This window comes from Balearica regulorum, chromosome 16 (assembly GCF_011004875.1).
Source record: "Balearica regulorum gibbericeps isolate bBalReg1 chromosome 16, bBalReg1.pri, whole genome shotgun sequence".
Classification (NCBI taxonomy): Eukaryota; Metazoa; Chordata; class Aves; order Gruiformes; family Gruidae; genus Balearica; species Balearica regulorum.
In genome coordinates this window covers 13,140,022-13,164,725 of record NC_046199.1, presented here as the reverse complement: position 1 = coordinate 13,164,725, position 24,704 = coordinate 13,140,022, and the positions used below count along the sequence as shown (strand labels likewise).

The following is a 24,704-nucleotide window of genomic DNA, read 5'->3' as shown; positions in this document are numbered from 1 at the left end:
GCAAGGAATCGTTTTAGCCAGAACAACCCTTGGAGGAATAAGGTCTGACTCATGAACATCAATGTGTGAAGACTGTGAGAAACGTTCCTGGTTTAAGTTAGGGAGCTCAAGGAGTTTGCATACCCAACTCCAACTGGCCATATGGCAAACAGCACATTTTGGCTTTCCAGAAGATGCTGTATTCACAGGACACCATACAAGGTGACACAGGCAAATTATTCTCTGCCTTTTACACAGCAAAAGTGTCAGCCATGCAGTGATGGATTTAATTAATTCGCAAGAAGCTGAACATCAAAGCCACATGAGGGCACCAGGCACAGAGAAAAATCTGTTGCTTTATCCTGCAAAGTCAGCGGCAGTTCTGACGGATTGTTGCTTTGCTATAAGCAAATTTGAAATTCCTTTGCATGAAGGTATCTCATCAACTTTTTCCCCCTTCTATTGAAGGAAGCAAATTAATAAGGAATGCTGGTCACTGATAAGATCTATATTTAACATCTACTTAAATAGACTGTAAATAAGTGGATGTTTTAGATTTTCCCTCTTGAGGTGTGAACAAACTAGTTCTTATTGTTTCAAACTTCTACATACTAGACCTTATCAATTATTGATACTTCACTGATCTACCTGGCAAACCCCAACTCATGCACAAGGGTGGATGTCTCTGGTGCAAGTCCAGAGATCACCAACAAATATAAAGGTACGCCTTGAATACATAATTTATGAGAAAAGAGAAAAAGAGCTGGCTAGCTATCAGAAAACTATGGGAAAATGTACAAAAAAGTTCAGAAGAAGAATGTGGGAAGACTATCACAATCATCTGTCTTCCATATCCATTCTGGGAGGATATGAAATGATAGGCTTTATTTGCAGCATATAAACTTGACATTAAGAAAACTTCCTACTTAAGGAGCAACTAAGCACATAACAAATAACCCAGGGAGACTATCTGCATCACCTTGGAACTTCAGTAACAGTTAAGGCAAGTATTTCTTCTTATAGGTATAATAGTACTTAGGGCTGGAACAGACTTTCTTTCCAGCCCTATTTTTTAATCATAAGTTCTTGTTTGTCAATAGCTTCCCCAAAAGACAATGTCTAAAATAGTTAGCACTTCTGTGGCTGTATATGCACTACTGACACACACAGAGAGTGCTACCTAAACACGATGGTCTCGCTTACTTGCAATGTATATCTGGTTTTGTATGTTCCCTGTTTTATTTACACAACCAAATTTGTTCCCATTCGTGAGTGCTTATATTGTAATAACTTTCATGTAGTTAAGTAGCTTTGTTAAACCATCAATTTTTACCTTAAGGATTTGTGTGGAATTATGGCTGCAGATTCAGACTCCTGGCCTGTATTTTTCATTTACCATCAGCATTCCACAAAAGTCACATGGATGACAAGGTCAGTATTATTTTTTTAGAATTTAAAATACCGTGAGATATTAACAGCCCATTTAAAGTGTCCTGGTGGAACTGGATAAATGTCACGTAGAAGCACATAACTTGAAAGCTGTGTCTTCCAGGGAACTGTAATGTTACCACAGTTTGGTTATAAGCCATTCTCTTAAGTTTAAGCAGTACTTAAATATAAAAAAGTGGTTTTCTTTCTTACAATTAAAGTCAATGTACCTATTGACTACTCATGACAACTGCCTAAATATGTTCTGTATTTATGTAATGCTTGAGTTTAGAAGAACTACAAGAGCCAGCTAAACAAGGGATGGACTCACTTGAACATATTTGTGGGTGCTTTGCAAAGTAGCCAAAAAGGATTCTTGTCCCATGAGTGTATAGACTATTCTGGCTTTAAAAAACACACTGTATAAGTCTCATTATCAGTACCTAATGATTGTTAGGGTTTAAAAAACAAAACAAAACAAGGTGATTCTAATACAGTCAATTAATTAATCCATAGTTCAGTTTTTTAAGCATCACAAGTTTTGTGTCTATGCATTTATAGCATGTTTTTGTTTCACTGATTGACAAAGCAAGCAATTCTAAGTACAACATTGGATATAATATTAGGAGTATGTACTTAATCCAGCAATGATTAGAAGTGTTTCAGAGTGAGCTAGTTCAGATATATTAGACTGATTCTTATCAAAGATTCTTATGCCATTAGCAAAACGAGCAATTGGATGAAAGCCATGGGAGCTGTGTTTCATAACCTACTGTGGTCTTGCTTTCCAGATGTCTTTGAATGCTACTTAGGTTCAGTAGTTCTGCTGATGAAGTCAGTCGCGCTAGACAAACGTAGGCAGCTAAGCTTTCATGGAGTCACGCTTCCATGTATCTTTCTGAATTACACTTAACTTCTGCAAAGCAAAGCCTTACACATTACAGAGGTATTCATGGGGCAAACCTGAGGTCACATCAACAGCCCTCCCCACTCTTTTTACACTGATAGAGCTATAGTCAGTGTTTATATCTAAAAATCTTTCTATGATTTATCATTCTTTGTTACACATATCATATCCAGATTTTTTCTTGAAAACATCCTTCTTGCTTCATTTTACATTCCTGAATAAAACATGTTGTCTCAAATAAGCAGATGGGAATATGACAGGGTCATTCAGATGAGCTGCTGTTGTCCTCTCTCCTGTGTAAAAAGGAGCCTCTACAGAAACTTCCCCCTCTCCATCAAAATGGTTAATGTAAATAGAAAAGAACAGAATTTATTTCCGTAGCATGCTTTTGGAGCAACCTAGGTTAGCAACTAAATAGGGGAAAGGGAGCCAGGGCTGTTCCTACCTGTGTTAAGAAAACGCAGTCTGAGAAGAGGAATACTCTACTGGGAAGCTAAGCCAGGGCAATAATAGTTAACTCAAATCTCAAAATATGTATGTACAAATGCAATTACAAGATTGGCATGACTAGCAATTTAGATAGCTATGTACACATACATGTTTATGTGTATTGGCTAGAAGGAGGAACAGGGAAAATTACACCTCTTAAAAAGTAATTTGACCATTAACTCTACAATGCCTCTTAATGTTCCTGTTGCTTACAGAGAATAATTTGCATTGAGCTCCTCAAATGGAAGGCAATACAGGCATAGAACACATCATCATGGCCTCTGCAGCCCCTGAGTGGTTTTTATTCCAACTCATACCTCTTGTGAAGAAGGTTTGCATAACTTTGTTGATTCTAGTTATGGGTTCTGCTAGCTCTAAATGGAGCAAATATTTAAAAGGGAAATGATACAAAGGTCTCAGACCTCAAATCACTAGTTGTCCAGAAGCAAGAAAGTAAATATAGCTAAGTAAAGCACAAAAAAGCTGCCTCATCCTGTGCAATATTATAAAGCTTAAGAGATTATATTAAAAGGATTTATAAACTTTGATTTAAAAATAAGAACAAAGGCAAAATGGTCATTATTACATGTTTGATATGAAAAACACAAAAAATGGTTTTATTTGTACCAGATGTGGATAGGCAGATGTGAACTGTTGGACAATAGTCAGAGAAGTGGAATTAGGGAAATATCCATAATTAATAACATGCCTGCGGAAACATGTTCTGTGCTTCAAAAGGAATTCAGGTGCTATTAGAACTGGGAGAACCTCCTTACCCTGCAGATGTTGACAAATTTGAAGAAATTCCAAGCAGGGAAAAAAAACTGATTGGGGAAATAGATTACTTATGCAGAAAGATTAAAGGAACCAATCTTCTGGTCTCAATTACACTAATGTGGTCCACCTAAATTCAGTGACAATGTACCAATATAACCAGGATAAAAGATTGACTGAAACATATGATATGAAGAATTTGCTTAGAAATGCTCAGAGGAAGAATTCCCTTTAGGAAGGAAAGGAATTGGTAAAATATTTTAGGGAAACAATAGGTCATATAATAAGATTTAAACTGAAAAGAAGGAAAATACAGCCAGAGAATGTTCCACTGCAGTTACATCCACTAAATTCCTCTGGGATACTTAAAGTGAAGCTAGAACGCAGCGACTCACTGTACAAATTACACACAGGAGGTCACTGGAGAATGTGATCAAGAAGTTGTTCTTTTAGAAATCCCTGTCATTCATAGAATCAGACACAATGTCTACATCCATTGTTTCTCTCCACCTTAATTCACACAGTAGTGACTAATGCACTATGAAAATTTATCAAAGCTGGATCAGTTACTAAAATGTAATTGCATTGCCTTTATTGCTGAGTCTACTAGACGTTCCATTTTGTATTCATCAAGAACACACTGTGTAAGAAGAGCTACTCAAATAAACCCAAACCAAAACAACAAAAAACCCCAACAAAAAATTAAACCATTCTTGGTTTAGTACCAATACCCTTGGGGGGGGGGAAAAAAAAAAAAAAGGGACCAGAAGGAGAGCATTCTTACCACTTATCTTTGCCTCCTGGATAATACGATCAAGAGAGAGTTTCTAAGGTAGATCTGAAAATACATATATTTGCAGGTATTTTGCTTTTGGAAGCAACAATGATCCTTGCTAATATTTTAATTTACTAACCACTATGCAAAGAGATTTGGAGCACATGCACTTATGCCCAAAATGCATCAAAATTCTGCAAGTGGGAATCCAGATAGAAATACAGAAGGCTGAAAAATGTTTGCAAACACTCATATTACTATCGTGTTCAGGGTTAATGACTGGAAATTCAGCCTCATAGTAAAAACTGCCCTGGCAGCAATCACTTAAACCTATTGTTCATAATTAAAAGTATCTGCCAAAGCTCCAAAATCAGTATGTCACAGTTCAGACGTCCGACTACATTGACTGTATTCTTCCTCTTGCAACTTCCAGATCTTCCCCTTAAGATTCCTTCCTCCAGTCTTATAAATAAAATTTCCATGTAGAGATAACAGCTTTTAGACAGAATGACTAAGTCAAATCTACACTAGTGTGATGAAACTCATAAAGCAAAGGTGACTGTCTCACTATATTTCTTAGTGGATGAAGATTGGTTGGAAGACACCCAAGGGCTTTGTTTATGGAGATTCAAGCATCTCTCTGAGAAACTTGTTCCAATGTGTAATTATCCTCAGGATGATTCCCACCCCCCCCTTTTATATGCAGTCGGAATCTCCTGTTTCAACTTAGGACTATTGTGTCTCATTCTCCCAACGTGCAGCTCAGTAAAGAGTCAGGTTCCATCTAGTTTGTAACTGCCTCAGAGCTATTGGGATGCTGGCATTCAAACCCAAAGACATCATCTCTTCTCCAGGATGAACATTGTCTTAGCCTCACCTCACTGATCATGTGCTCCAGCCTCCAAATCATCTTGGTGGCCCTGCACTAAATTTGTTCAAGTTTACCATTTTCGTTGTATTGAGGAGCCTGAAACTGGACAGAGTCATCAATAAAGATATTAAATAGGATGTTACACAGATATGTCCAAGAACAGAGTCTCAGGAACTCCACTGGTACAGTACCAACTATTAACCAGTACCCTCTGAGCCTAATAGTCCAGCCATTTTTTTGCATCCACTGAGTATTTCACCTGTCTACACTAACATCCCAAGTTGGACACAAGGATGCCATGGGACACCATGTCAAAAGTCTTGCTAAAGTTAAGGCAGACAATATCTGCTGCAATGCTCTCATCCACAGCTGTACTCATTTCATCGGAGAAGGCAGTGAATCCATGCTGACTATTCCAAATCATGACCTTTTTTGTGTGTCCAGGAAGTTCTTCAGGATATGGCTGAGGTTCACATGCCGAGTAAGAGACATGCTTTACTCTCTTACGAAAACAAACCTGAAAGATGTAGATCTGCTATTGTTTAAGTGGAACAAAGAAAATGGGTAGCAAGCTAGCTTGATGCTATCTATATATGAGCATCTGTACTGCATGAATAGTAATTCCAGAAGCACTGTGTTCATTGTACTTTTAATTTAGCTCAGCTGAAACAAAGTTAGACTAATACCAAACATTTCAAAAAAATACAAGTCTTAGTCTACACAGAAAGCACACATCCCATGCCAAGTTACTTGAGCCGCTCAGATGACTGTGCTATCCAACTCTGCAGCTCTACAATGTTTCTGGCTTCAGAAATCAATAGAAATCTTAAGCCAAAAAAGTAACAAACCCATATCTGTTCTTATATAGCATAACAAAGAATCCATCTAAAATTAAATGGGATTTAATTTGCCTCCCAAACTCTAGATGTGACAAATTTCAGAACAATGAGATATGAAACATCTAGAAGTCAGTACTCAAAATAGCATTTCTGATGGAAAGATTCCAGATTGGACTGTAGCAACAGTAACTATGTTGCAGTAAGGCAAAATCTAAAAAAGCCACTAAGATATACAAAGAGAGCAAGCCATTTCTTCATGCTTCTTCACATGCATATTTCCACCACCCTTTATCCCATGCTGCGTGACAATAAGAAAAGGAGTGCTTGAGTCAACAGAAAACTATTTAGTTGACTATCCCTAAGCTCTTTACACAGCTTGTATTGCTTTAAATATCTTTGCCCCCTGAAAAGTTAAATTCATTCTACATTCTTCTGGGAAGACTCAGGGCTAGCGTTCCAACAGGCAGTTAACTTGGATGTTGAATTCCCTCTTTTTAAGTGCGTCACATAATTTTGTTGAAAAAAAAGAATATGTTTAAATTACCCATGAATGGATCTGTTGGTTATTTCCCATAATCTACATAAATTATAACACAGTAGCAAGCTACATGCCTTGTTTCAAACATCTTCTGAAAAGAAAGCCAAAAAAAGGCAGTTAGTGTACAATAGTTATTTAACTAGTGTCTGACTTTTTCTTAAAAAAAAAAAAAAGCCTTTTAATATATGTACACCAGTGGCAGAACATGTTTATAGCTTGCTCCTTGTTTGTCTCACTATATGCATTCTACTACTCTAAAAATCTGTAATTTGATATTTTAATAAAATAGTTTCATTGGAGACAGCCAAAGCATTTATTACTAAAAACATACATAAAACTTAGCAAGTTTTTCTCAACTAATCTGTTCACAGCAAGTACTGTGTCTTCTGGAAGAGCTTTTCAGGAAGATGTTGATTTCTCACTACCGCATGTCTTTCCACTTCACTCCATTGTTCTCACTTCCCTTGGCTCCATTTACATACTGTTTTTCTCCATTTACATACTGTTTTCCTCCATTTACATGCTGGGTTGACATTCCTACATGCTTTTGGGTTCAGGAAGAACTAAGCTGGCTCTGTCCAAACTCTCTTAACTCAGAAACATGGAATATCAGAACAGATATATCAAGTTGGCTTGAAGTAAACTGATTCAGAGTCTAGTCATACTTATGGGGATCCTCACCTCTGCCAATAAGCCCTGTTGAAAGCCCTGGAACTTCCACAAGTGATAAAAAAGGGAATTTCAAAACATTTAATGAATACCTATGTCATCAGACTACTTCCAACATATCCTTGAAGACTGGTTTCAGTGCAAGCTTTCAGGCTTGAGTATGTTTCCAGTCTACTCACAAAATCTCTAATTCACCAAGTCACAGAATCACAGAATGGAAAGGGCTGGAATCGACCTCTGGAGATCATCTAGTCAATCTTCTCTTGCCAAGTTAACATGAGAGAATTGAAGAAAAAGCACCAAGGGGACCCAGTCAGGTAGAGTTTTAATTTATTTGTTGGTTCCTTATTTCCAAATTCAAATGGGTGAAGGGGGAAATGGCTAGGCTGTGGGTCACTGTGGAGAAAATACTGGAGGAAGGATAGCAATAGCTATCTGCCAGACAACAATTCTGTTATTCAAGCAACCAAAGAGAGAAAGTGGCATTCTGGAGTAGAGGAGTTCAGGACAGGAAATGAGATGCTGAAGGGAGACTGGGTGTAGCTGCAGAGCAAAGTTCAGATAGAAAAACTTATTCAGCCATGGATGTAGTTTAGGGAGTTAATGCTGAGGAGCTACATTTTTAGGGCAGAGAGCATCAAAGAGACCTCTGGTGCTTTCCCTTGCTATGAAAGATGGCAGAGGCTCAGGGGATTAGCTAATGAGCACGTGCTGAAACCAACAGAGATAATAGCCTGAAAAATGGGCATGGGAGCAAGATCAGCAGCAAATAAAAGCAAGTCATGAACATGAATTAGGAAGAGCATTGCCCAGACACATGGGAAAGCGTAGGTCTGAGAAGCCTCTCTCTCAATGGCAGCACGAGCAGCATCAGGAGGAGACTGAGAGTGCCACAGCGATATCAGACCCACAAGATAAGACACTCCTCTGTCTCCTGGAGAACTGAGTGGTATATACAAGTAGCCATTTGCATGCAGCACCTAAGAGAAGCCTTACAGAACTGAAATGTATTCACAGGCCCTTTCTCTTCCTCCACCAAGTGAGAAATATTCAAGCATCACCTCCTCCAAGCTCAAGAGTGATGCATCCCAACAAAGAGGAAGTCAAGCAAAACCAAGAGGCCCCCATGGATGAACAAGGAGCTCCTGGGCAAAGTCAAACAAAAAAAGGAACCCTACAGAAGGTGTAAGCAAGGGCAGGTAGCCTGGGAGAAATACAGAGAAACTGTCTGAGCAGCCAGGGAGCAGGTTAGGAAAGCCAAAGCCCTGATAGAAATTAGCCTGGCCAGGGATGTCAAGGACAACAAGAAAAGCTTCTATAGGTATGTTAGTGAGAAAAGGAGGATGAGGGAAAATGTGGGTCCCCCCCCGGCATGAAACGGGTGAACTGGTTACCCAGGATATGGAGAAGGCTGAGGTACTCAACGACTTGTTTGCCTCAGTCTTCACTGGCAAATGCTTGAGCCACACTGCCCAGGTCACAGAAGGCAGGGACTGGGAGAATGCAGAACCACCCACTGTAGGAGAAGACCAGGTTCGAGAATATCTAAGGAACCTGAAGGTGCACAAGTCCATGGGACCTGATGAGTTGCATCCGCGGGTCTTGAGGGAACTGGCAGATGAAGTGGCCAGGCCACTCACCATCGTATTTGAGAAGTCCTGGCAGTCCGGTGAAGTTCCCACCGACTGGAAAAGGGGAAACATAACCCCCATTTTTAAGAAGGGTCAAAAGGAAGACCCGGGGAACTACAGGCCGGTCGGTCTCACCTCCGTGCCTGGCAAGATTATGGAGCAGACCCTCCTGGAGACTATGCTCAGGCACATGGAAAACAAGGAGGTGATTGGTGACAGCCAACACGACTTCACTAGGGGCAAATTGTGCCTGACAAACTTGGTGGCCTTCTGTGATGGGGTTACAGTGTTGGTGGATAAGGGAAGGGCAACTGACATCATCTACCTGGACTCGTGCAAGGCATTTGATACTGTCCCGCACGACATCCTTGTCTCTAAATTGGAGAGACATGGATTCGATGGATGGACCACGTAGTGGAGAAGGAATTGGCTGGATGGTCACACTCAAAGAGTTGTGGTCAACATCTGAATGTCTAAGTGGAGAACGGTGACGAGCGGTGTTCCTCAGGGGTTGGCACTGGGACCGGCACTGTTCAACATCTTTGTCGGTGACATGGACAGTGGGAACGAGTGCACCCTCAGCAAGTTTGCCAACGACACCAAGCTGTGTGGTGTGGTCAACACGCTGGAGGGAAGGGATGCCATCCAGAGGGACCCTGACAGGCTGGAGAGGTGGGCCCGTGCAAACCGCATGAAGTTCAACAAGGCCAAGTGCAAGGTCCTGCACGTGGGTCAGCGTGATCCCAAGCACGAATATAGGCTGGGTGAGGAATGGATTGAAAGCAGCCCCGAGGAGAAGGACTTTGGGGTACTGATTGATGAGAAGCTCAACATGAGCCGGCAGTGTGCGCTTGCAGCCCAGAAAGCCAACCCTGTCCCGGGCTGCATCAAAAGAGGCGTGACCAGCAGGTCGAGGGAGGTGATCCTGCCCCTCTACTCCGCTCTTGTGAGACCCCACCTGGAGCACTGTGTCCAGCTCTGAGGACCCCAGTACAGGAGAGACATCGAGCTGTTGGAGCGAGTCCGGAGGAGGGCCATGAAGCTGATCAGAGGGCTGGAGCACCTCTGCTATGAGGACAGGCTGAGAGAGTTGGGATTGTTCAGCCTGGAGAAAAGGCAGCACCAGGGAGATCTAATTGCGGCTTACCAGTACCTGAAGGGGCCTGCAGGAAAGATGGGGAGGGACTGTTTATGAGGGAGTGTAGTGACAGGACAAGGGGGAATGGGTTTAAGCTGAAGGAGGGTCAATTTAGATGAGATGTTAGAAAGAAATTCTTTACTGTTAGAGTGGTGAGGCACTGGAACAGGTTGCCCAGAGAGGTTGTGGAGGCCCCTGGATCCCTGGCAGTGTTCAAGGCCAGGTTGGATGGGGCTTTGGGCAACGTGGTCTAGTGGAGGGTGTCCCTGCCTGCAGCAGGGGCGGGTTGGAACTAGATGATCTTTGAGGTGCCTTCCAACCCAAACCATTCTATGATTCTGTGAAATCAAAATTATGCAATGCAAGGAGAATTAACATAATTTGGGAGACAAAGGCTTCATAGAATATCACAACTTAAACCAGACCACAAGTCTGCATTAAACACACTCAACTCCAAAAGAAACAAGAAAGCATTTTTTTTTTTGAGGGGGAGAACACTAGCTATTCTGCAAAAAAAGCAGAAATATAAAGAAATCCTAAAAGCAATGAAATCCTCATAGTCCTTTATCAGACTACAAGGATTTAAATTCTTCCACTAAATCAATCAAGTCATAAGATTAATTCAGAAAAATTTATACTTTACCAATGATGGTCTGCAGGATTGTATGACCCTGGCAAACATAAATACTGTAGTTAATGAAAATCAGATTTGTTCTTCCACTCAAAGCTACAGATCTGATAATGCATCAGGTTTTTTGTAGAGTTGATATGTTCTGGTATGTTTTAGATGAAAGTGAGTCTGAATGTAGAACGCGGGCTTACAAAATTGAACATTACTTGCAAATCATGATTTAGTGAAAACTACTGTTTTCAAGTTTTCTAATTATGTTTTGCCAACATAGTGAATTTAGCATAATGTTTTCCTGTCAGCACTATCTGAAAGTGGTATGAGATGCGAAGAAATGTATATGGAAAGATTTTCAGACAGGAAGTCGGTACTTTTCTGTATAACCAATAATTACTCTAATAGATCTCATCTCTTTGGGATTGCACACAAGTCCTGCCTCCCTGAAAGGATGTCAATGTGTTGGCAAGGTGTAGCTAGCTAAAATCTTCACTTTAACAATCTAACTTAGGCTTCATCAGTTTAGGAGGCATATTTACAGGAAATTTTATGTACTTTGCTTAATTTCTATTACACACGTATTATACAAAAATGAGATGCTTTTTCTACTCTTCTTTCCTCTAAACGGGGATGAAATAGAACTCTGTCAACAGCACATTTCAAGAGAAAATGTAAATTCCATTGTTTGTGAATATTACTAGCTCATTTTGTTCAACAGTGGAAGAGAAATACTTGTTAGTGAATGCAGCTAAACCACTTTATAACTGGCCTAGTCAAAATTGATAAGAAATCAAGTCCTTGTGCCAGCTGCATAATTTCATTCACAATTATACTTCATCTTTTAAGTAATCTCAAAAGCCCTCAGGCCCTCCCCAGATGCAGAAAGAAGGAAGCCTCTGTTATTTTGTTTTGAGAATATCCTCAATTGCTAGTTCAATTTAACATGTTATGGGTTTTAACATATACTCTTTTTTTTAGGCTGCCAGGTACTTTTACTCATAGAACAAAATTATCTGCTACAATGCAGGACACCTGACATGCACATCACTTTGCAGAGAATTTTAAAATTTTCTATAAATATTTCTTTAATGTACAATCTTTTCTTTCAGATAATGCTGTGTACAGAATGGTTACAGCCAGCAGTATTTGCAGGCCTTTTATCTACTCAATGAGCATTTCTCATTCTACCTACCACTGGATTTTCCTTCCATGAATAGTTCATGTCACATGTATCAGCTCATAAGTTTCATCTTTACCTTAGTCATGCAGGCCTTAGAATCTTCTCTGGCATTTTATTATATGGGAAGAATATGATCCCTTACAAAAAATATAAATTATTTATTTCTTAATTCCAGAGATACTAATGTGCTAAAAAAGAACTCTCTTTCAATTGGGAGTAAAGGTTTTAGGTTTCTTTAAAGGAAAAAAAAAATGCAATAGCATGACATGACTATAATACTGTCTGACAATTCACACACAAACCACAAGTTTCCAGTTTTCTGTTGACAGAGAACAGCCATGCACAATGTTAAAAAAGCAGTTTCCCCATTAGGTGGCCTAACAAAGTTTTGAAACTATTCAAGCACAGAGGCATAAATCAAGAAAACAACGCCGGTGCAAGACGTTACATGTAAGTTATACTAAGACGTTAAAGAAAACCATCTGGGCATAAAATGTAAATACAGCCAGCATACAAAAATTAAGAGGAAAATAAAACCAATTTCAAATGCCCCAAATACAGAGCCTTTATTCTGTAAGACCACTGAATTTTAACTCCAAACATCCATCTCAAACAAAACATTCAGCTTTCAAAATATCACTGAAACGGAATACTAAAGCTTATGCAAGATACAGCTTTTTTGAACTTTCTGGCTTACTTAAGATACAGTTCTTTAAGAAGGGGAATAATCAGCCTATCTTCAGTGGCCGTTATGAATCAAAGCTGGAGCTTACTAGAGGGAATTACATATTTTGTATTTCAGTTGTACTTAGAGTCAAAATGCAAACACCAAGACAGTAGTCACACAAAAGACGAGGAGAATCTGCCTCAAAAGGTTTATAACCTAAATAGGCCTGAAGAACACCACTTGCCCATCTTGTAAGATACTACCAGAAAGAGATGGTGACTCCCTAAATCATAATGGAAAATTTCTGTTGGAATTAAACCTAAAAGGTTTGGTTCAGCTTCCTATACTGCTGTATCTTCAGTTTCTGAATGGTCATGCTTTATAGACCCAAGACATGATGAGTAATCCTGAGAAACAGAAAAAAAAGATAAAAAAGCAAATGGCTAGATACATACCCCAAAGACAGGAGGAGACTGCAGTGTTGGAGTAAGGTTAGAAAAATAAACCTCAAGAGGCACTATATCTGTAAAGCAACTGTTTTTCAGAGGTGTCTAAAGCACACAAAAAAAAAAAAAAAAAAGAAAAAAGAAAAAAAGAAAAAAAGAAAAAAAAAAGAAAAAGAACAAAGATCTTTTAAAACCCAAAACCTAGATCTTAAGAGGATAAAATACCAGAACTCTGGATTTTTCATGCTGATCTGATTCAGATCACTTGCATAAGCAACATACTTGAGCTTTGATTACATAGCTAGATTTTTTGTTTATTTATTTACTTTTAAACAGGATGCTTGCTTGGGTTTAACTTAGTTTGGGGAAAGGGAAGTAAGGAAGATTTTGAAAACAGATTACTTACAAACAGACAAGTTAAAACAAAACAAAACAAAACACACTTATGCCAAAGCCTCCCCTCTCTCTAGAGGCTGGTACCTTTGGATTCCCAGTACATTACTCTTCCTTCTGAGCTAATGTAGTAACTGGTAGCACCCAGCAGTCTGTCATGCTTGGTAGAGCCCAGCTCACAGATGATGAGACTCAGTTGGTCACTGATTTCTGAGATAATTATCAAGATATGGAATCCTGGCTTCAGTTCCTGATTCAAGAAGGGAGTACGTGATCCCAATTATAAACCATACTGTGAGCAGCAAATGATGTCTTAGCAGCATTTATAGCTGAAGTTTAAAATACTCATGCCGTTTGTATAAAACAGATGTGAATTTTCAAACTAAACAACAGATTTTTACTAAGAGGAAAGAAGTTGAAGCCACAGAGGAAAGCACTGTGTCTTCCTCTGCTTCTGAGGAATCAAAAAGTGAATGATGGTTCTCTGACAGCTAATGTACTAAGTTTCAATTTTTCTGCTGATCTGTTTTTATTCTCTTTTTTCCAAACAAATTCTTCCTTTTCTGCTTTTCATATTTCTAGAAAATTCTAGCTAGATGTGACTTTGTTGATAGGTCTCATCTGTTTATTTAATTCCCCCCCCCCCCCCCCCCCCCCCGATACGATTTTTTTATTACACTCTTCTGCGTTGAAGTTACTGTCTCAGACATTATATTTACTTGGGCCTTTTGCCTGGAATCTTCATCCTTTCTTAACCCATCTATAGGAGCCCTAATCTACCTATAGCAGGATCTGAAATCACCAATGTCTTAGTTTTTTTCTCCCTCCTCTCCTAGACCACGTAACGTAGAATAGCCTGGGGCATATCCTGGAAAGACTAGATTTTCTAGTGGATAGATCAGTTTCTGGATTTAATTGCACTTGGCTTCATCATGCCTTGTGTAATAAAGAGAGACTGCTAATATTGAACATGTTCTGTATAAAAAAATGTTACTGTCATTTATTCCATCTGATGTCAGGCAAAGGTGTTTCACAGTATTTTTGGTTTTTAGTCAACCTTTTCTAAATCATCTGACCTACCACTGCCTTCAGTTTTCCAACTGTGCAAACCTACTGTCTTGACCAGGAACAATGAGAATAGAGGAGGCAGGAACAGCTTCTCATGCACACACAGTGTATCTAGCAATCGCTTTCTTCTTCTGTTTTGGCCCTTTAAGTTGACGCTACAAATCAAACATTAAAATAAAATAAGAAATAAAACAGCTTCATGTCATTTTCAGGGAGGCCTCTATACCTGAATGCTCTTACAGTCTGTTCTTTAACTCTGAAGAGCGTATACTGAAAAATTTATTCTGATCGTTATTTAGCTGTGAAGTCATGGTGAGTGTCAGGTAGGCAAGAGCAACAAAATAAAATAGTGAATAAAAGCAAAGCGTTTGCTGAAAACTGGCAACTAAATCTGAACCCTAATAGAAAACCACAGACTTAGAGCAGAATTTTCTTTATGCATTAGAAATAAAACATACCCCTTAATCAAAGCTTAACACGTTTCTACCAAAGCATTGATGTACATACATGCAAAAAGTACAATAGAGATTTCCAGTGCCTGATGTGCCATTGCCTTGAGTGGTGCCGGATTGGAAAAAAATTGTTTTTTAGAAACAATTTGAACTGTGACCAAAACTTTTCATGAATAACAGTCTCAATGAGTTGAGACATTCTGAAATTACAGGAACTGTTTGTCTGAAAAAAAATCCATCCAGAACATCAGGAAAAAAACCTTTTAATTTTTGGAACAATACACAAGAAATAACAATGGCACAGTGCCATGGTACTGGAACTCTGCAAAGAGTAAGAGTAGAAGAAATGCATTCAATTAACTCAGCATTCAAACCCCTCCCCCCCCAAACTCACAAAAATTGGCTTCTGATTGTTGTAATAAATAATCGTGGGGGGTTTACTACATATGAGAAGCATACTAAGTTTAAATATTGTTATGCCCTTTATCCCACTGCAAACTGCAATATCTGGACACATGGCATCGCTGCTGTCCTTGTGTACACTCACAATTTGGTAACAGGAACCACAAACATAATACCTCTGACAACTGTAAATTTGTTACATTATTTGTGTTGCTGTCTCATAACTTCTCCTCCTTGATCTTGCTTTCTCTACTTATTTTACTGGCAGTAAAACTCAGTTGATTAATAATGCTATTAATACTTTAGTTTCTCTGCCAAATCTTCCTGGGTGGCCAGTTTCTAGCAATATAACTATTTTTACTTGCTCACATCTCCTTATTCTCAATGCCAATCCTTTTTAGCATTTTTATTATATTCTGCAAATTTTAAGGTGCTGGTGCATTTTCAGAACCCCAAATATAAACGATTTGAAGCAAACACTTTAAAGCAATAGCTAGTTACAATTTATTAATAACTCATGCATCTTTAAACCGAGTAACTAAAAGCAAATAAAGCTATCTGAATGAATCTCTATCCGATCAGACACCTATTAGATTCAGTGAAAAATGATTCAGCGAAAAACTGACAGTCATTAATTAATATTTTATGCTATTTAGCTGGAACCTATAATAATCCTCATCATCCTTTTTGCAGCTGCCTTATTGTAAGACAGTGAATTTCTGCCCATCGTTATTATGCTATTATGATGATGATGGACATATAGAATTCTTACCCCTAGACTGTTTCGTCACAAAATGAATATGAGTACTGTGTCCTCTTCAGCTATATATCATTACCAGTCTAACTTTAACTGGTATAGACATTAGGTCAATCTTACTTGCAAAATTGCAAATATCAAAAGCAGACTCCTAGTTGTCTATTCCTAGTCTGAGAAAAGATAAAGAAGTAAAAGAGAAAAATGTCAAAACAACAATAAATTATTTCAGAGCCAGGGATAATAAATTTCATTATGGCCCTTCTAACATGTGAAGCACTGTTATTCAAAACTCAAAAGGCATGAAAACAATTGCACTTCAGAGTGAGAAAAGTATGATCACAACTCTTTTGTTCTTCTAGTACAAACATATGTACACACATGTAACCCTTGCTAACAGCTGTGATGCATTCTGTCTCATTAGTTCAGCAAGGTATATCGACTTCAGAGAACAGCTTGAAGCATCATTGTTTCTTTGGAAGTGAAAGTCAATAAAAATACTGACAAAGGAATGCAGCCAGACTGTTAGCTGAGTTGTACAAATTCCAGTCCTTCATTCCCTCCCTCATCAAGTCCTTCAGTCAATAAAATAGCTTTTTGAACTTGCCTTTTGTTCTAGTTTGCCTTGATCCTTTTCAATGCTTATCACAATGTATCTTCTAAAATATATGAAAAGTAAGAATGTACTAAGAAATTATCTCAGATTGTCTCTTTTCTCCATGCCCTTAACAACACAACCATGGCCTGAAAATATTTGTAGCTGAAGAATTTTCACCAGGGAAATAGCAAAATACCTAGGAAGCTCAAATGACAATCAACTAATCTAAACAGCCTGGTGCCTGGTTAGCTATTTGCTTTAAAGAAGCACTCAGAGGCAAAAAGCAGAAGCAAAATCCTAGCCATACTAACTGTTAGAGGGATATACTTGACCCCTGGAAAGAGATTAGCATCTCATTTTCTTCCTCTACCCTGTTTCTTTATTTCTTTTTCTCTACTTCCCCCATTAAGTCTCCTATTGTTTTTTTTTTTTACTTTTTGTTTATTCCTCCTCCTTTGTCCTTTTGTTGTCTTTTCTATATAAAGTTACTCCTGTGAAAAGTGAGTTAATTGACTTTTTATTTTCCCCTTCCTTTGTCTATTGTTTTCCCCCATTATCTTTCCTATTTTCCCACAAAACACTGCTACCTTCCCTGTCCTATTTTGGTTAATGCCCCAGTATTCTTCCCTAGCAGCTAGGGAAGAACATTCCTTTGGGACCCACTCTTTCCTTATAATCTGATTTACTAGGACTTGGTTTACCAACCCTGATACGGTAGGGGAAAATGCAGTTGTGGAAAATGTGAGAAAGGGAAAAGCTACATGAGCTGCATTCAAAACTTACATGCAGGTTGTACAGTGCACTTCCTCTTCCTCTACCTCTCTTCCTATGCTGATGTTTCAACCACAGAGAAGACAGTATATGTACTTAAATGCACAAAACTCCTGCCATGTCTAAAGTACTGCATTGCTATTATTCCCAGCCTTATGTTACTAACTGAATGTGAGGTCGAGACGCTCCAGATTAAGTACAATCACGTCAATCGGAACAACTAAATAGATTCAGAATTCCCATGTTACGTTAGGCTGATGTTCGTCTTGCAACTCTGTATGTTTATTTTGCAGACTTCTGCCTTTTCTAGAAAGAGCTGTTCCTTTTGAACCATCAAGAAGGATGCTGCCAACTCTTGTTCTTCCAACAAATCAGACTAAACATAATATAGCCATAGACATGAATTTCATAACTATGACTACCTTGGTGTCAGTCTGTGCCATCTGTTATTTACCAACAGCATCTCAAGCTGAAAACAACCTGGTAATCGGGATCTGAATGGCAACTATCTCTTTGCCATAGGATGTAAACACACACCTAAATGGCTTCTTAGAATGCACAAAACCAGCTGTGCACTCTATATGGATTGCAGAAGGGGTTAGAGCATAGCACATACACTTTGGCAATGCATGAGCTTCCTTAACCTCATTTAGTTAAACCTGCACCAGCCCTAAGGGCACACAACCTGCACAGATGGTCCGCAGTTGTTACCTCACATTTCATGCTGCAGCCCCCTGATCCTCGTACACACAGCCTTTCTAGGTACTAGAACGATTTAACATACTCAGCCTCTGCACCAAACTTGAAGGCTCCCAGAGGACGGAGAGTCAGATCACCCACAGCACTGATGCCCAGCTTCGCCTTGTCTTTGTGTTCAGACATTGGTCTGTTCAACAAATGGTCTGAAGAAAATCTGGAGGATTATAATATCGTGCCATTGCAAAATGTAACATATTCACAAGGCAAGGTTCAGTAACTAAAGGTTCAGGTTCAATCAAAGCTTATCAACAAAGAGAGCTGCTCTCAGAGGGCTAGGTGTGAGCAGCACTTGCAGTTTGTCATGTCACACTGTTTAAATAATACAGGTTCATTTTTCATTTTATTTTCCCTTTACTAGTTCATACAGGCAGACACTTGTTTATTTCTCTCTGAAACTCTTTTCTTAGTGAGAGATAAGTTACTTGGGGAGAGGAAAGGTTATATATTCAAACATGGTGTCATGGTTGTTGCTAGACTGATGAGTCTCAGCTGTGGATCCTCCAGAAAAAGAAATGGTCAGACCTGTATTTGTATTTAAAATTGGATTTACCAAGAAGTTGCAATAAGGAGACACTAACTTCATTAGTAGCTGGTAACTGCAGCAGAACCTTTATTTATACTATCCTACAAGGCAGCACCAGAAATATTAATCTCTTACCATTGTTGTTAAGTACAAATTTGAAGAGGAGATTTGCCACAGAATAGAGGTAGTTCTGACCAACCTGTTTAGTTTTCATGTAGGTGAATAAATTATTATCACATGGTATACTGACTGCTGCATGTACATGAACAGTCTTGTCCACCTCGGCACATCATATCAAATAAATTAGGTTTTTGTTATTGAAGTGCACATTTTTTGCTACTGCACATTTTATTAAGCTTTGTTCCAGACTCCTCTTATCATATAACAAGACTGGCTGTTAGAAGACACCCATCTCATCTACAGGTTTGTAAAAAGATGTTCCTGCATATCAGTGGTCTGACACAGCATTTTTTAAATTTCTACAATCACCCACAGAATCATGAAGCCACACTAAGAAAAAGGCCCCAAAACTGCTTAACTAGGCAAACAGGAATTGTCACCAACAAAGAGGCCAACCATTTCTGCAAAATCCATGCTCTTAATTAAAATCCAGCAGATGTTGTAAAGCTCCCTTCATAGCCAGAAGAGCTACAAACCATGCAAATTGCAACACAAGCTCTATGCTTTTATCCCCCCCAAACTGCTATATCTCTGGACAAAGGAGCTGTAAAGAATAGCATCATTGCAGTGCCTCAGTGCACTTCATTTTGTTGTTCCATTCATCTCCTAGGAGTACAGCAATGGCAATAGCAATGGCAGACACTCACCTTTCCAGTAGTCCTGTGTATCCCTCCCTGCACATTCTGCTCCAGACAGGACCGTTGATTCAGGATTTTTGCTCCTTTGGCTTTCCAACAAATGCAAAAAATGCCCTCTTCAAAGGCATCCAGGCAGGCTTCAGCTCAGTGTCCTCCAAGAAGGGGAGCTCTCAGGCAAGTGCTATTAGAGAAGCACATGGATTTCACTTTTTGTATAATAGCCTAAGGGCCAACCACAGTTTTCAGGACATACCTAGTCTCTAGCCACCTTCCTCCAGCTTATCTTTGCACCTCCCTCTCCTCCAGGACTACAGACTTCCCTAGTCACTCACACTACAAACAACTGACCACAGGTTTCCTACCAGGCTGCGGAGGAAGGAAAGCCAGGCCAGAACCCAAATCCTTATATGTGCACACCCCTCCCCTCATCACGCTCCAGGCTGGCTTCCGCCCAAACTGATTTGCTTTGGTACTCATGTTTTCTTCCTCCTGCCACTGCACCTCCAGAAACAAGCTGTCCCTCCCAAGTGGTCTGCCTCTCTGCCTTACTCATTTTTAAATGTGCTAAGTTCTTTTGGCAAGACAGCCACCTCAGTCTTCCGCCTCTAGCTTCTAATTTGCTGGCAGCTCTCCGTTCATTCCTTACAAACACAAGAGGTGTTCAGATTGATCATATTTTGATATGGAATTATCTCTGTTCAGTAACATGCCCAAATCTGAATAAATGTCGAGGAAAAGAACTGTTTTGTGGAATAATTATAGAAAATATTTTCCTGTAAAATACTGTTATTTTCACAAAGACAGAGATTGTTTGGATCCAGGAAGTGAGGTCAGGTTCAGATCCTGGGGAGAGTGGTGTGTAGTGATAATAACACTTAGGATTTTTGCAGCATTCCTTATCCAGAGATCTAAGCCCTGTCTCCAGTACATTACAACAGCAGGATATGTTATCTTGTGCAAACTCCTTCCTAAATTTCACAATAGCTGAAAACAAGCAGGAATCATTAAATTTGTGTGCTATTGCTCTACTGCTACAAAGGCTGAAAAACAGCCATACAGTTCCTTCTTTGCTTTATCTAAACTGTAATATGGTCAGAGCAGAGGCCTTTGTTCTCTTCGTTGTTTAACAAGTATCTATGTGACTTTTAATTGTATATAAATATTAAAAATAATAAAAAGAATGGGAAAACAGAAATAGGTAACAGAACTCTCCTCCTTCAAGTTACCCAACTGCAACCCCTACAAAATGCTCAGTTGCCCTTTTACTACATCTGGTTCAAAGGCCACTAAAAATGGGATTCTTTGCACTGACATCAAAGGGCTCTGAACAGGGCTGTCTGTAACAGGAGGGGAGACAAGATTAACTTCAGCTTTCTGGCTATAGAACCCAAGCAAAAAGTAACAAATAATAATCAGAAGATAAGGTTTTCTTGAGAACCTACTGATTTCAACACATTTTTTCAAACAGCGGCTACCATCTATGAAGTTGCTTTGTGAGAGCTTTGTGAGTGTGCTATTAAATACACAGTATTTATAGCTTAATGTGATCTTTTCTTTCAATAACAGCAAAGAACATTGTGATTAAGAAGGAAGCAAGAAAGTGGAAAGAGAGATATGAATCATTTATAAATGTAATAAATAGATTGTTTACCTTTATTTAGTATCATGTCTGTATTGATCAGGCTTTCCTTCTTGTCTGCTGTAAGAATAGGTATCAGTGCCAAAAAATTCTCCACTGCTGCCAAAACCCTACCGTACCTTTTGATACAGGCTTTATTACTAGTGTAAATATATCCTAGAAGGTTAGCTTTTTAAGTGGTTTCTCTCAGTAACCAACTTTAAACACATCTGGAACTTCTTTATAACTCATAACTATTTTGTGTAGTCACCTGTATGATGAAGGTTAAATGCTGTGGAATTACTGCTGGGGTCTCTGATTGCTTCACAATCGCATGAGTGTATTTATAAAGCAGGGATACAAGGGGCAGGGAAGTACTAAACAAAACCACGATTATGTTCCTAATTGAAATGGCAGTCCAAGGTTTTCAAATATAAAATCTGGAATCTGAGCTCACTTTTCTTAACATATCTGTTTCAGCTGCTCCACATTCCAGGACTCCTTCAGCCTTGACCTCATCGCTAAGATATATTCTCCCTTCAGTCAATTAGAAGTTCTCAAATATACAGTATTTACACCCTGCAACAGGGTAGATCTGCTGATTGTCTTCCTTTAGCTGCTTGGGTGGCCCTAGGAATGAGGAAGTGTCCTAGCACAGGGGAATTCCCATTGTGTGTAGAGAGTATAGCTGGCTCTTAACGGCACTGCTCTGCTGTCCTGCACCAGGACGGGAAGGAGTATGGTGGAGGTGGGAAGATAAAAGGTGTAAAGAGAAGAATTACCTCCACACATTTTGTCCAGGGCTCTCAAGATTTTTGCAAAGTGCCCATCCACCCCAAAGTATCTTGAAATTGAAATAGAAAAAGGAACCTACAAAGTTAAAACAATTTTAAAGGAAAAACTGTAAAATAATGAATTGGATCTCTTGGCTTCTAATCTATGCCAGGTACCTCAATAACTGCTATTCTTTTTTTTTAACCAAATGAAAATATAGTCCTTAAATAGAATCACAAAACCATTTTGCATCACATGTTAGTATCACTGACGTTTTGACCCTGAATTTTTAAAATTTATTTGTCACTATTTGCTTAACCAGCATTCTTGTTTTCTGACTGCTATATTTATTAAATAAAAAGGTCTCAGGTCATTAGGTAATATGTGACACAAATAACTTGATAATCAGTGTAAATGAGAATCAGGCCTCAATGTCCAGAAGTATTAATTCCTTTGATGAGAGTCTCTTTCTTCCTGTCTTATCTTCTTTTAAAGCTGACATGAAGTCATTTGACCAAAACCTTGCCCTTCTTAATTTCTGAACCCTGATAGCTAATTTCAGAATATATTTTATTACTTCTTTTGTTTACACAGCACTCAGTATCAGTGCTGATATGGCCTCCTCTGGCTTCTCTGTGATTAAACAGCACATGGAAGAAAAAGTAGAGCAATGTAGAAGAGGTCTTCAAAATATCATTTAAAAAATAGAACAATATTTTCTAGAAAATGTGGTTAAATCGATTCACAGCACAACACATGATCTTTTTTGCCATAACAAACCCATACATATGATAGTTATATATTACTCATTTTAAACTTTTTGTTACTATGATAATTTTATATCATTATTAACAAAAAAATATGTTGCAATGAAGAGAATGAAATTAATAAATCAGAATTTAGATTCATATCATTGTTACTTATCACATCAGCAACATATAACCAGTACTTACTACTCACTGCAGTGAACAGTTCTGTTAAACAGTAACTGCACAACAAATCTCTATTTTTTCCTTTTCCAGATAAGTTAAAATGCAATCATAAGCATTTGTCAAAATCAGTCCTGTATCCAACAGTATCAGAATACAATATATAGAACTTGCTGATTTGAAGCAATTCATTTCTCTACTCATGTACGAAATGGCAATAACTTCAAACCCATTCTTTTCTCAGAGATGTTTTGTCACGATATTTTTCACCATCACAGTGGCTATACAGCTGTGACGCCTAACTGTAACTCTGCTGATGCTTGAAGAGCATAACTTTAATACACACAAACCCACAATCCAGCAAAGCAAACTATATGAACATTCAGGTCACTGCAGCTACTCATCCTTAAAGGTAAGTAAGCACGTACTTTCCTAGACTGAGCGTGAACTTCAATGTAACGCTAAGTTCAGTAATTCACATGGGATCTGTTTTCCCCCCACTGTATTAGTTATGAGAACATCAGTGACTGCAGTTGAAATTATTTAAAATTAGCAGAACTAAAATCAACAAGGTACTTTCACAGTTCTGTTTCAGTACTTTAATGTTGTCAACACCTGAGCAAACTACTTGTAGCTATGTCCTCATGAACTGCACTCACTGCAATGGGTACAAACCTTAGAAATTTACTGAAATCTTGTCTTTTCTAACTGGGTTTTGGAGACAAGGCATGATTAATGCTTCGGCCATTTCAATTCTACATTGCAAAGTCTTGTCGTTTGCACAAATTGTGCGAGACAAAAGCAATTTAAGTTTCCACAGAGAGCCATGGTCTGAGCAAAACCTGAGAAAAAGGAACTTTCTAGCTATTAGCCTGTCTTTGGTGACCATCGTGCTTTTGTTAACAGCTGGGAATATGGTCAACTGAAGTTCTCCCATGAAACTCTCAATCTTTAGAAACTGACCAAAGGCAAGGTTTGACAAACTGACAAAACATGACATCTTAATCAGATTTTTCAGTAAGTGTTGTTGCTGAATAGTCCACACTAGAAGTTGGAATTGGGGGCAGGGCTGGGGAAGAATGTGATGTGGTAGAGAACAGTGTTCCTCTTGTGGATAACAGAACCCGAGTGATCCTGCAACTAGATTTCTACTCACAAAACAGATTTTAGTGAATACATCAAATCAGCATGTTACATAAAAGCAATTTTGGCTGCAGCTCTTTCTGTTTGTACTGAAACATTCTTAAATAAAACATAACGTTTTGATTTAAAATATCCACAATTAAACTTGCTAACCTTTCTCCGTGTGCTATGACATATGTTTCCTATAACAGGATACTACTGTGTAGTAGTAGACATGTATATTCCCATAACACATACTACTGTAAGAAAAGATACAGCCAATTCCCTTAGCCACCAAACCCTTACCTATTATCACTTAATAGCTGATATTACGATAGCAAATGGGGCCACATGCAGGAGTTTTTTTCTAGGTACAAGTGTCAGGTATTACACACAATATAAAATCCCCTTTTACCTTAAATTTTGTACTCTAGGTAGGTTTGTCCACAAAGAGGTGTTCATAATTAACTGGGGGAAAAGGAAGTAGTGAAAAATGGTGACTTAATTTCACCTGGAAAATAACTGGTAGAGCCCTAGTAAAAAAGCCCCAAACAATTCCCAAATCTGTAGCCCAGATTTGAGCCGAAGCTTTGCAGTTTTATCGCACAAGCAATCCTCTGTCCTCTCCTCCTGAAATTACACACAGAACAACGGGATCAGATCATTTACAAGTGGTGAACTAAGACCAGCATTAGCAACGAGGGCTGCGCCTCCCGTTCCTGGGGAGGATGTGCTGCTTTATCCCTGCCTTTTACCTGCCGGGGTGG

At 38.9% G+C, this 24,704-nt stretch overlaps 1 long non-coding RNA gene across 1 annotated transcript in view; it reads right to left on the bottom strand.

Annotated features, from left to right (window-relative positions):
- LOC142604104 (uncharacterized) overlaps positions 1 to 19,675 on the bottom strand; it is a 53,193-nt gene extending 33,518 nt beyond the window's left edge. The window contains exon 1 of the long non-coding RNA XR_012838018.1: positions 19,504 to 19,675. This is a non-coding gene — a long non-coding RNA (uncharacterized LOC142604104). The remainder of the gene's footprint in view (positions 1 to 19,503) is intronic.
- Between the last annotated feature and the right edge of the window lie 5,029 nt (positions 19,676 to 24,704).